Genomic DNA, 10687 nt, shown 5'->3' on the forward strand with positions numbered 1-10687 from the left:
TATATATTTTTTTTTTCACATAGACAGTATGCCTGGCTTGTGTTTGAGCCTGGGTCTTGCTGTGTAGTTCTGGCTGATTGTGAACTCACTATGTGGCCTAGGCAGGCATCCTAACTCAGCCTCTCAAGTGCTAGGATTAGAGGAATGCACCACCACATCTTGTTTAGACTTTAGTTATATTGTCTGTAACATGGTAACTGCTATTGACTGGATGTTAAAAAAAAAGATCAATCTTACAAAAAATAAAAGCCCTGGTGGAGGGTTGTTCCCTGGAGAAGCTACACAGTGGATAGCTGTTCCCTTAAACATGAAAAAGTACAGTACATTACTGTTGTAGTTCAAAAATTGAATGACAGAGAGGCAAGTCAAAAAGTTAAGCACTTTATTTTAGCTGGTACCCAGTGGCAACACCCGGCCCAAAGTGCCTAAGTGCGCGCCGAAGGGGGAAAGCAAAGGGGGGAGGCGTGGGGTTTATAAAGCTTAAAACCACAAAGCAGGTGTGGTACAACTCAGGGAGTTCAAGGAGACATGGCAGCTGCTGAGATTAGATATGGTTAGGGGTCTGGAGAAGTTCTTGGAATTCGAGGGTGGGGCGAGGGCTTATAGCAATGGCTTGCAGAAACAGAAGTTTTGTGAGATAGGCACATTTTACAGCAGCTGACATGGTTCACTAAGACGGCGCATACAGAACAGGATGGCGGTGCTTTGGTCAGGTTATAACATTCCCCACTGGTTTTTGTGACTGAGTCAAATCATTGACTCGTCAGGAACTTGTAGGCGAGGTTATATTAAATTATTTTGATATGGGTCACCATTGTTAATTTACTCCAACAGCAAGGAACATTAGTTAACAACAGAGTCTGAGTAGGTGGGTTTTTCTAGAACTCTAGAACAGGCAATAATCTCCCATGTCCCCACTGTTTTTTGTGCCACCTCTTGAGCTGTAACGTCAGCTAGGTAGTTTTTTCTTTTGTCTTGAGGTCTGGCCCACAGTGGGGAGCATCTGTTTCTCTCAAACTGTAAAGTCATCTTGTCTTTAACCTTGTCTCCTTGAGGGCCTAGCCCTGTCTGACTGTCTATAATATTTTTATTTTAACTCAGCTGTCTGTAACATTTTTCCTCTGAAGAAGTAACCCAGACTGGGCGATGACCGCTCTGCCTACTTCAGGCTGAAATGGGTCGCAGTGGTTGACCGGCAGTCAGAGACACTCTTTAGAGGTTCTACCTAAAAGGCCCTCAGTAGACACCAAGCATTTTTATCTTGGGTAGGCAGAATGGTTTTAAATCTGGAGGAGGTAAAGCCAAAGAAACAAACAAATAATAACATCAACAGGATATAGTATTCACTTACCAGATCTGGAATGTAATAACCTTTTGATGTTTGTAATTATAAAAACACTAGTCAGAACATTTTGTAGGTCCATTAGCAGATATCTTTTTAATGTAGGGTTTAATCTTTTATGGCCATTGGGTACTGGAGCACATGAATTGCTGGACCTATGGAAAACACTGAGTACTTTCTGGTTGGCAAGTGGGGCCACTGGCTGGGTAACTGGCAAATTTACATGAGCATCTATTAAAAGTTTAACAGGTTTTCTTTTTATATTGGCTGTTAATATGGGTTTCCTCAGGCTGAGGGGAGAAGACGCATGACCATTTTAATCTGAAACTTTTTCTGACTCCCATCATAAACACATTCCTTTTTTTATTCTGCAACATCCTTGGACATTTTTTTTTGCTTGAAATGTCCCTTCTCACTGTCTGGGTCCAGGGAAGCATAACTTTTTCCTTTTTCCTGACTGGCCTTCTTTTTTGTAGGCTGCTATTATCAACACTTTTATTTTCCATCTATAATTTCATTCTGTATCTTTTCTACTATGAAACAACTCAACTCAGACAAATTCATTTCTGTAAACCCTTCTAACTTCTGCAGCTTGTGTCAGATATCTGGGGTCCACTGAGTAAGGTACAACTTCTTGGTTCCTGCAGGTAGCCCTGTCCAGTGAACACGAATATAACTTTCCTCGTAATGAGGCAGGAAACCCAGAGAAGACTCAGATCACCTGGGCTCTATCAGGTGGACAGTTAGATTAGGCTTTAATACATGTTTCTATAGACAAAATCTGGTGGATCCCAGCAAAAGGAATCATAATCTAGCACATCTGCCAACAGACTCCACCTGCCAGTAATCATACAGGTAAAATCTGTCAACAAATATGCTAGACCACCTGGGTTTTGGTATCTTTTAGGATAGAACAAATCTTCTGAGCGATTAGAACATATATAATCAAAGCATGAACATTTGAGCTAACAGGTATATTTATAAACCTTTTTGAGACCTAGCAATCATAACTCACTAGCTCTTAGACCCCTTTATTTATGGAGTCTGACAGTTTGTTATAAATCTCTCTAGGTATACTTTTAATTATCTCTAAATTTTAAGAACATATGGAAAACCAGATTAATTTTTTTTTACTGTCAATGCTTTTAAGTAATTTAAGTACAGTTTAGCATATTTTCCGTAGTTACACCTGTTTTACTATCAACATGAAATACCTGAGTTACATCAAAAATCAACCAGGCTAATTTAATATACTTATCATGAAATACACAGTATTCAGGCAGATTTAACCAATGTCCCATTCAGTTTTGGATATAGCCCCTATTGTAAGCAAGGGGCACTATGGAGGGATTTATATTTTTAACATTGGTTCTGAGTTTTATGTTTTAAAAACAAGGCCTGGATTTATCTATATGCCCAAAGCTATTGGACACTTTTTACATTGACAGGCTTGTATCTATATATGAACAATATATCTCAATTACAACTAAAATAAGATGATGATGACTGGAATAAAGCTCAGGGTTAGAGAAAGACAAAGAGACCTGTGCCAATATCCAGCAATAGGCTGGGTTGTTCCCTGTAGTTGTGATTACTCAGGGCTCCTCCATGGAGATGACAGGTAGAGGTGACAGTCTGGCCAGAGGGAGGAGGCAGGCCCAGGACCCTTCAGTCCTACTCACCTGGGAAGCTGAGTCTGAGCTCTGGGGCCTCCGCCTCAGAGTGCAGTCTCACTTCTAGTGGCTGCCTTGGCAGTCAGGGCATGCCTGTGGGCCTCTTAAGGCAGTCCCTCTTACAGTGGCCTGGCTTCTGACAGCAGTAGCAGATGAACCTCATCGTCGTTGAGCTCTTCTTGGAGCCCAGAGAATCAGACTTAGGGTCTGTTTTAAGGTCGCAACAAAGGCAGCTGTTTTTGGTCTCTTTGCTTTTTTTTTTCCTGGTTCTTTCCCAGTTTTAATTATAGCACATTGTTTTCTTAGTGTCCTATAAAGTATCAAGTGAGTTGTCTGGAGCAAAAACTATCTTTTATAGCTCTTTTTGATATCTGAAGCTGACTAAGTAATGAACTTATCTGTAGAAGTAACCTGTCCCCTTACTGAATTAGCATCTCAAAAAGTATACTTTACCAGTTTTTTATTAAACATTTTAAGAAATCAGAGGGATGTTTATCTTTTTCTTGGTAAATAGCTGAAAATTAATAACTAAAGGTTTGGTCTTAGTTTTTAGACCTTCAAGAATATATACTAGGAAATGTTTTTATTATAATCTCCTGCCTGGCTATTAGGCCAGCAGGGGTCTGACTGCTCTGGCTCCAGTGGGAGCAGGTAGTTCCTGTTACAACTAAACCAAGATAGACTGGCTGTTTATCTTTTGGTTGTTTTAAAATTGACAATATGACGTTTATCTCCAAATGTAACATCAGTTTATAATGCTGCCTGTCTTTTTTATAGAATTCAAAACTTGGTTTAAGATTAACATTACATAGTTTAGCAACTACACAAGATTTAACCTTGCAACTCACAGGTGAAACTTATTATCATTTATCATCACATTTTACATATTGGTAAAAACACAATACAGCTGGCAAATATCTTATTCTCAGTTAACACGTAAAGCAGATGTAAGCTTTTTTTTCTGATAACCACTATTGTAAGCTGTCTCAGCCTTGTTTTTGAAAGTGACTCATTAACTTGTTTTACTGAAAAGCTCAGGTAAAATTCCTAATTTACTAGCAGAGAGAAAAAGTACAATAGGTAAGTGGAGAGATTTTAGTGGTCAGGAGCCAGTTTCCACCAAGGAACCTTCAGGTATGGCGCCTTAACCCCTTAGGTATTCTCGGTTTCTTTTGACTCATACAACCAGAGATGTCTCCAGAAAGGAAGCCAGCAGTTTCCTGGTTACCATTTTATCAGCCACAGACTTCAGTGGGGATTCACCAAAGAACAGCTAGGGAAACCTGTCCTCTGTTTTAAAGAGTGGTAGCTGTTTTAAGAGTATTTATTTATTTATTTATTTTTATTTATTTATGTGGGGGCCAGCTCAGCCCACCTGGGGGCGGGGCTGGCTGGCATGTGGTGCTGGGGGATTGAACCGTGATCCCTGTGCTTTGCTAAGCTTGTTCTAAGTAGGTGCTTTAGACCAATGAGCCATCTCACCAGCCCAAGAGCATTTATTAACTGGCAGAGTAACCATTGTTTATCCAGATTTTACAAGAAATATCTAAAAAGCCTGAATAAGATTACCTAAGTACTTTACAGTAAAAGCCTTAAGTCTTTAATTATCTCTTATCTAATTAAATGACAACCAAACCTAGAACATTTTGACCTTTTTTTTTTTAAGTTTAGCTATCATTTAACTGGCCAAGAGATTGTCTCCCCCCCCCCCCGAGATTGTCTTTTTATACTTAAATGTTTTGGTCCCATAAGTGTACTGCTTTTGGAGATAGCTCCTTCTGGTGTCACCCTGAAGTTGGTTCTCTCCACTCTGTCTCAGGTTTAGTCTCCCTAAGGAGACCTGCCCAGAACACTAAGCTGGGACATGGCTTTTATATGTGTCCTCCTGGACGGCCACAGTATTTCTTTGTCTCATCTGACCCAGAGACGGGGTATGTGTCCTTTCCTAGAATGACTTTCCTGTCTTCGGTGTTAACAAATGCTCATTTTCTAAGGGCTTTACTTTGCTGGAACAGTGAGAGTTTTTCTAATTTTTACATGCCTTTAAAAAGGAAAGTGCAAAGAGGTGGGAAAATTAGGAGTAAAGTCAAAGCAAGGAAATTGAAATAGATCAGGCCTGACATTTCCTCTAGCATGTAGAAGGGGTCAGAACCAGTCTATCCCAGTGAAACCTGTCCTCCAAGTCTTTAAGAACGGTTGCCGACCTGATGTCATTTAACTGGCAAAAGGAGTCCTGTTTTTTATATACAGGCATGTAGGTTTTCTAAGTCTAAGCTGGCTAAAAGTCCCATTTCACAGAAGTTTACATAAAATCCAGTAGGAAGCTTATTAACTTTACCCTCTCTAGGGGCCGGTGAGATGGCTCAGTGGTCTAAAGCACCTACTTAGAACAAGCTTAGCAAAGAACAGGGACCACGGTTCAATTCCCCAGCACCACATGCCAGCCAGCCCCTCCCCATGGTGGGCTGAGCTGGCCACACACACACACACACACACACACACACATAAATAAATAAAATTTAAAAAAAAAACTTTACCCTCTCTAGCGCTATTGTCTAAAATCGAACAAAGAATGCCAATATATTTAACAACTAGTTCAAATGTAGCATATACAAATATAAAATAGTAATAAAATGTCCCATTAAAGAAATATCATAGCCTTATAATAATTTCATGTTTTAGCTTAAATTTACCAACATATTTTTTAAAAAATTTTTATTTATTTGTGTGTGTGTGTGTGGCCAGCTCAGCCCACCAGGGGGCGGGGCTGGCTGGCATGTGGTGCTGGGGGATTGAACCGTGGTCCCTGTGCTTTGCTAAGCTTGTTCTAAGTAGGTGCTTTAGACCACTGAGCCATCTCACCAGCCCCTACCAACATATTTTGACCAGTATTTTAACAACTGCATAATGAATTTATCTGTGTACCGGTTGACAGGTGGAACAAGCAGGTTCTGAGGGTGATGGTCGGGGAGTCATAGCCACTTCTTATCAGTTGGAACTGCCAGTATGACCAGGTGGAATTGGCCAGTTGTCTGAGAATGGTGTCCAGAACAGCAAACCTTGAGTCATTTCAGGGGGTCAGCAACAGACAGTGGAGGATGTCAGCTCTGAGTCCTTCAGGGAGGGTAGGAGGGGGATCCCGAAAGAGTGCAGGTGGGTGGATCCTGGATGAGGTCAATCCAGACTTATGTGTAGATGATCTCATCTGGATGGACAGGCGGGTCAAAAATGACTCAGCGAAGAAGGCCTGAGCTGTGGAGGGAACAAAAGTGCCTTCGGAAGGCCAAGAGACATTAAAGGAGGGCCATTCATGTTCACAAAAAGACTGCAATTTGCCAGGAAACACAGGTTCTCCAAATCCCTTTTGCTCGTTCTCTGAAATCTTTTAAAAACATTTGTCCCATGATGGTCGGGGATGGACAAAGAAAGACAGGCAAACACAAATAGACCGAACGAATCCAAAGACAAGAAACAGACTAGCCCAAACCAAATCTCAAAGAGAAAACAGACTGGTCCAAACCAAATCTCAAAGAGAAAACAGACTAGCCCAAACAAAATCTCAAAGAGAAAACAGACTAGTCCAAACCAAATCTCAAAGAGAAACCAAATTGGAAGGCGTTCCCTCCACCAACCGGAGGGCATCCCCTCCACCAACTGGAGGGCGTCCCCCCCCCAAAGTTCGGCTGCTGAAACAAATGTGCCCACTAAACCCAGTAAAAGGCCTGTTATCTTACCTCGTTGGCGCCTTGAGATATTGAACGGGAGAGTTGAGTTCCCATGGGGATCCCGGATGAGTACCCAAATGTTGTAGCTCAAAAATCGAATGACAGGCAAGTCGAAAAGTTAAAGAAGCGCTTTATTTTAGCTGGTACCCAGTGGCAACACCCAGCACAAAGTGCCTAAGTGTGCGCCGAAGGGGGAAAGCAAAGGAGGGAAGCGTGGAGTTTATAAAGCTTAAAACCACAAAGCAGGCGGGGTAAAACTCAGGGAGTTCAAGGAGACATGGCAGCTGCTGAGACTAGATATAGTTAGGGGTCTGGAGAAGTTCTTGGAATTCGAGCGTGGGGCGTGGGCTTACAGCAACGGCTTGCAGAAACAGAAGTTTTGTGAGATAGGCACATTTTACAACAGCTGACATGGTTCACTAAGACGGCGCATACAGAACAGGATGGCGGCACTTTGGTCAGGTTATAACAATTACTTTTAAAATGTTCTGAGAAGCGAAAAAAACCAGTTTACCTCGATTTTCACCAGTGTTTCCCAAACTTACTTGCACCACTATGCTTGGCCACAAGTTATTTTCTGAAACACAGTTTGGACTACCGATGTGAATATTCTTAGATATTGGATCATATAAGCAAAAAAGGAAATAGAACCCTGTAGGTAACATAGTCCTTGCTGCTGGGGCCTGGTAGTGCACACCTTTGATTTTCCTACTCTTGGGGGCTGAGGTGGGAGACTGAAAATCCAAGTCTGGCCTGCAACGTTTATCTTTATTTTCATTTTTTATTTATTTATTTTTTTGGTGGAATCGGGGATTGAACTCAGGTCCTTGTGCTTGCCAGGGAAGCGCTTATTCCACTGAGCCATCTCCCTGGCCCCTTATTTTTATTTTTATTTCTTTATTTTTAAAAGGGATTTATTTTGCTCACAGTTTGTAAAGGTTTTAGTCCATAATCAGCTGGCTCCAAGGCAGAGAGGCACACGGCAGAGTGGCAACAGTGCATGGCATTGGAAGAAGCAAAAGCAGCAAGAGAGGAGGAGAGATAAGCCTGTTTCTGTCCCTTGTATTGTATCCAGTCTATCACAATTAGGGCAGTGCCATTCTGATCAGTGAAATGATTTAGTAATCACCCAATCTTAATCCCGGCACTCTTAATCCTAGCATTGAACCATGAATTTATCCCAAACTCGAGATTCAGCTATCTCTCATAAAGCCTCATTGTCCCATCTAAAAGTGCATGAAACTTTGGGGACATTGAGATATAACCCATAAGTTTCCCTGCAAAGACTAGTCCCTCAAAGACTGATGAATATACCTTTATGCAAAAGGCATTTTGTTTATCTCTAAGAGTTGCCAAAGTCCTAACAGTTTCAGCATTGCTAAAAAGTCAAGTCCAAAGCCTCCTCTAAGATTTTTAAATTTTATTTAATTTTTAAAAAAATGTTTCCTTTGGGCTGGAGAGATGGCTCAGTGGTCTAAAGGACCTACTTAGAACAAGCTTAGCAAAGCACAGGGACCACGGTTCAATCCCCCAGCACCACATGTCAGCCAGCCCCGCCCCCTGGTGGACTGAGCTGGCCACACACACACACACACACACACTAAATAAATGTAAAAAAAATAAAATAAAATGTTTCCTTTATTTATTTTTTTCTTTCTTTCTTTCTTTTTTTTTTTTTTATGGTCAGCTCAGCCCACCCTGGGGGCGGGGCTGGCATGGCATGTGGTGCTGGGGATCGAACCGATGTCCCTGCATGCTTGCCTAAGCAGGCGCTTTAGACCACTGAGCTATCTTGCCAGCCCTAATTTTATTTTTATATTTTTATTTTTTTTCTCTCCTCTGAGGTTTAGGCACTCTTAACTGTGAGCCCCTGTACAAATGAAAAGAAAAAAAAAGCATAAAAAAGTGCTATAGCACAAGAAAATCAGTAGTGCAAATCCAAAATCAGAAGGGCAAACATTAAGTCCTGTTGTTCCATGGACAGCATTCAAGGCAATCGGAGGCAAGGTGTAAGCCTATAGGGCTTGGGTGGCTTTGCCCCATGATACCTTCAGTGGTTACAGATACCATGACCTCTCTCTAGGGCTTGCTTTGCTTCCTCCTTGCAGTTCTCCTTAGACAATCCACATTCCTGGCTTCTTTAAACTTCTGGGGTCTCATTGCATCATTGACTTCACACTCACACCTTTACACACTGCCTTGTCAGGGGCGTACTGCCTGGCCTCCCATGCTTTCTTTTAAATTTTTTTTTTTTAATGTATTTAGTACAGGGTCGACAGGGTCTCACTACACAGATCAGACTCATAGTGATCCTCCTGTTTTCAGCCTCCCAAGCGCTGGGATTACAGGCATGCGCCTCCATGCTCATTCTCAATCACTGTCTCAGCATGCCCCAGGAGTGGCTCAGCATGGCACTCTAGGGATCGAACCCCAGTTCCTGCATCTGCCTAAGCAGGTGCTTTAATCTGTTGAGCTATCTGGCTGGTCCTTTTAAAATCTTGATGAGAGCCTTCCTGATTCCACATCTTTTGCATTCTGTATTGTCTTATTTACTCTTCTCTCATTGCTGGGACAAATACCTGACACTCAAAATGAAGGAAGGAAAGGTTTCTTTAGCTCACAGTTACTGGAGGTTTCAGTCCATATTCAGCTGGGTCCAAGGCAGAGCAGCACAAAACAGAGGGCAACCTTTCATGACTAAGGCAAAGAGCAAGAGCAAAAGGAGAGGTAACAGCAGCTCAAGCAGCTAGCTTCTCTTCCCACCTTACATTGTAATGCAGATTACCTGCCCCAGGGCAGGTGCAGCATCCACACCCACAATAATCAACCACAAACTCCAGGAGCCACCGCCTGACTGCATGAGCCTTTGTAGGGACAACTACACACAAACCATAATATGTATGTGCCTAAAACTGGAACCATATGGAAGACGCTAACATCTGCTGCCAGCTGGAATGGTATCCAGGCTTCTCTCTCTCTTGGCTGTAGGGTTTGAGTGCCTGGATTGTTGAACACTCTAAATCCAATCCTGAGGAACAAATTATTTAGGATGCCACCATTCTGGACCATGGTACTCTGGGGGCATTCATCTTCAAGCAAAGTTTTGACTTCTGCCATTTTGAAGCTGTGAAGGGTAGAGAGAGTCCTGCTGCTTCTGGTGATGTCCTTAGGAAATCTTTTTTATTGTCCTGTTTCTTCTCAGCAGTCAAAAATCTCTGCTCTGTCTTCGCAATCCACAGCTTTACTGGAGCTTCCTTTCTAGCCAAACTCAGTGTCAAATCATCCTGCTGAGCTCTTTGCTCTTTGATTCTCAACATAGATCTGGCTGGAGCCCCCAGTAGTAGCCATGCCACCACTTGAACATTAGAGTACCTTGAAATTTCGTCTGCCTAATTAATTAGTATGACACGCTTAATATTAGTCTCATGCAAAGTATCTGGACACAAGCAAAATGCAGACAGACTTACTGCCCACCCATAACACACATTGTCTGAAGGTCCACAGTCAATGCAGCCCTTCTCAGCAGAAACCTCCAGAGCCTGGTCTTTTACTGGCAGGATTTCTATCAGTCTTCCTGTTTTTCTGAGCTATAACCAGAGTCTCCTATACAGTACAGCGTATAGTGCTTCAGCTCCACACTTTCAACCAGCATCTCTGAGCCTACCCAAATTCAGTGGAAAGGCCCCAGATTCATCCCCAGCACCACCAAAACCCCTCAGAACAAGGCAAAAAGTAACACAAAGTCTCATAATGATTTAAAACACAAAACATCAAAACAAAAGAATAGGGTGTAGTGGAACATACTTGTAATTCCAGCTACTTCAGAGGCTGATGCAAACAGATTATGTTTGAGGCTAGCTTTTGGTATTTAGTGATTTATGAAGAATCTATCTCAAATTATTTTATTTTATTTTTTGTTCTTTTCATTTTTTTTTTTTTTTTTTTTT

At 41.9% G+C, this 10687-nt stretch overlaps 1 protein-coding gene and 1 long non-coding RNA gene across 2 annotated transcripts in view; both read left to right on the forward strand.

The window, feature by feature from the left end:
* The window catches only part of LOC101572444 (translation initiation factor IF-2-like), a 59137-nt gene that overhangs the window by 41318 nt on the left and 7132 nt on the right, over nucleotides 1–10687 (forward strand). The window lies entirely within an intron of this gene.
* LOC111818692 lies at nucleotides 3652–8159 on the forward strand. The gene is made up of 3 exons (XR_002822614.1): nucleotides 3652–3740; nucleotides 5266–5269; nucleotides 8150–8159. It is a non-coding gene; the product is annotated as an uncharacterized LOC111818692 (long non-coding RNA).

The sequence above is a fragment of the Octodon degus genome, unplaced genomic scaffold, assembly GCF_000260255.1.
Source record: "Octodon degus isolate 3935 unplaced genomic scaffold, OctDeg1.0 scaffold00100, whole genome shotgun sequence".
Classification (NCBI taxonomy): Eukaryota; Metazoa; Chordata; class Mammalia; order Rodentia; family Octodontidae; genus Octodon; species Octodon degus.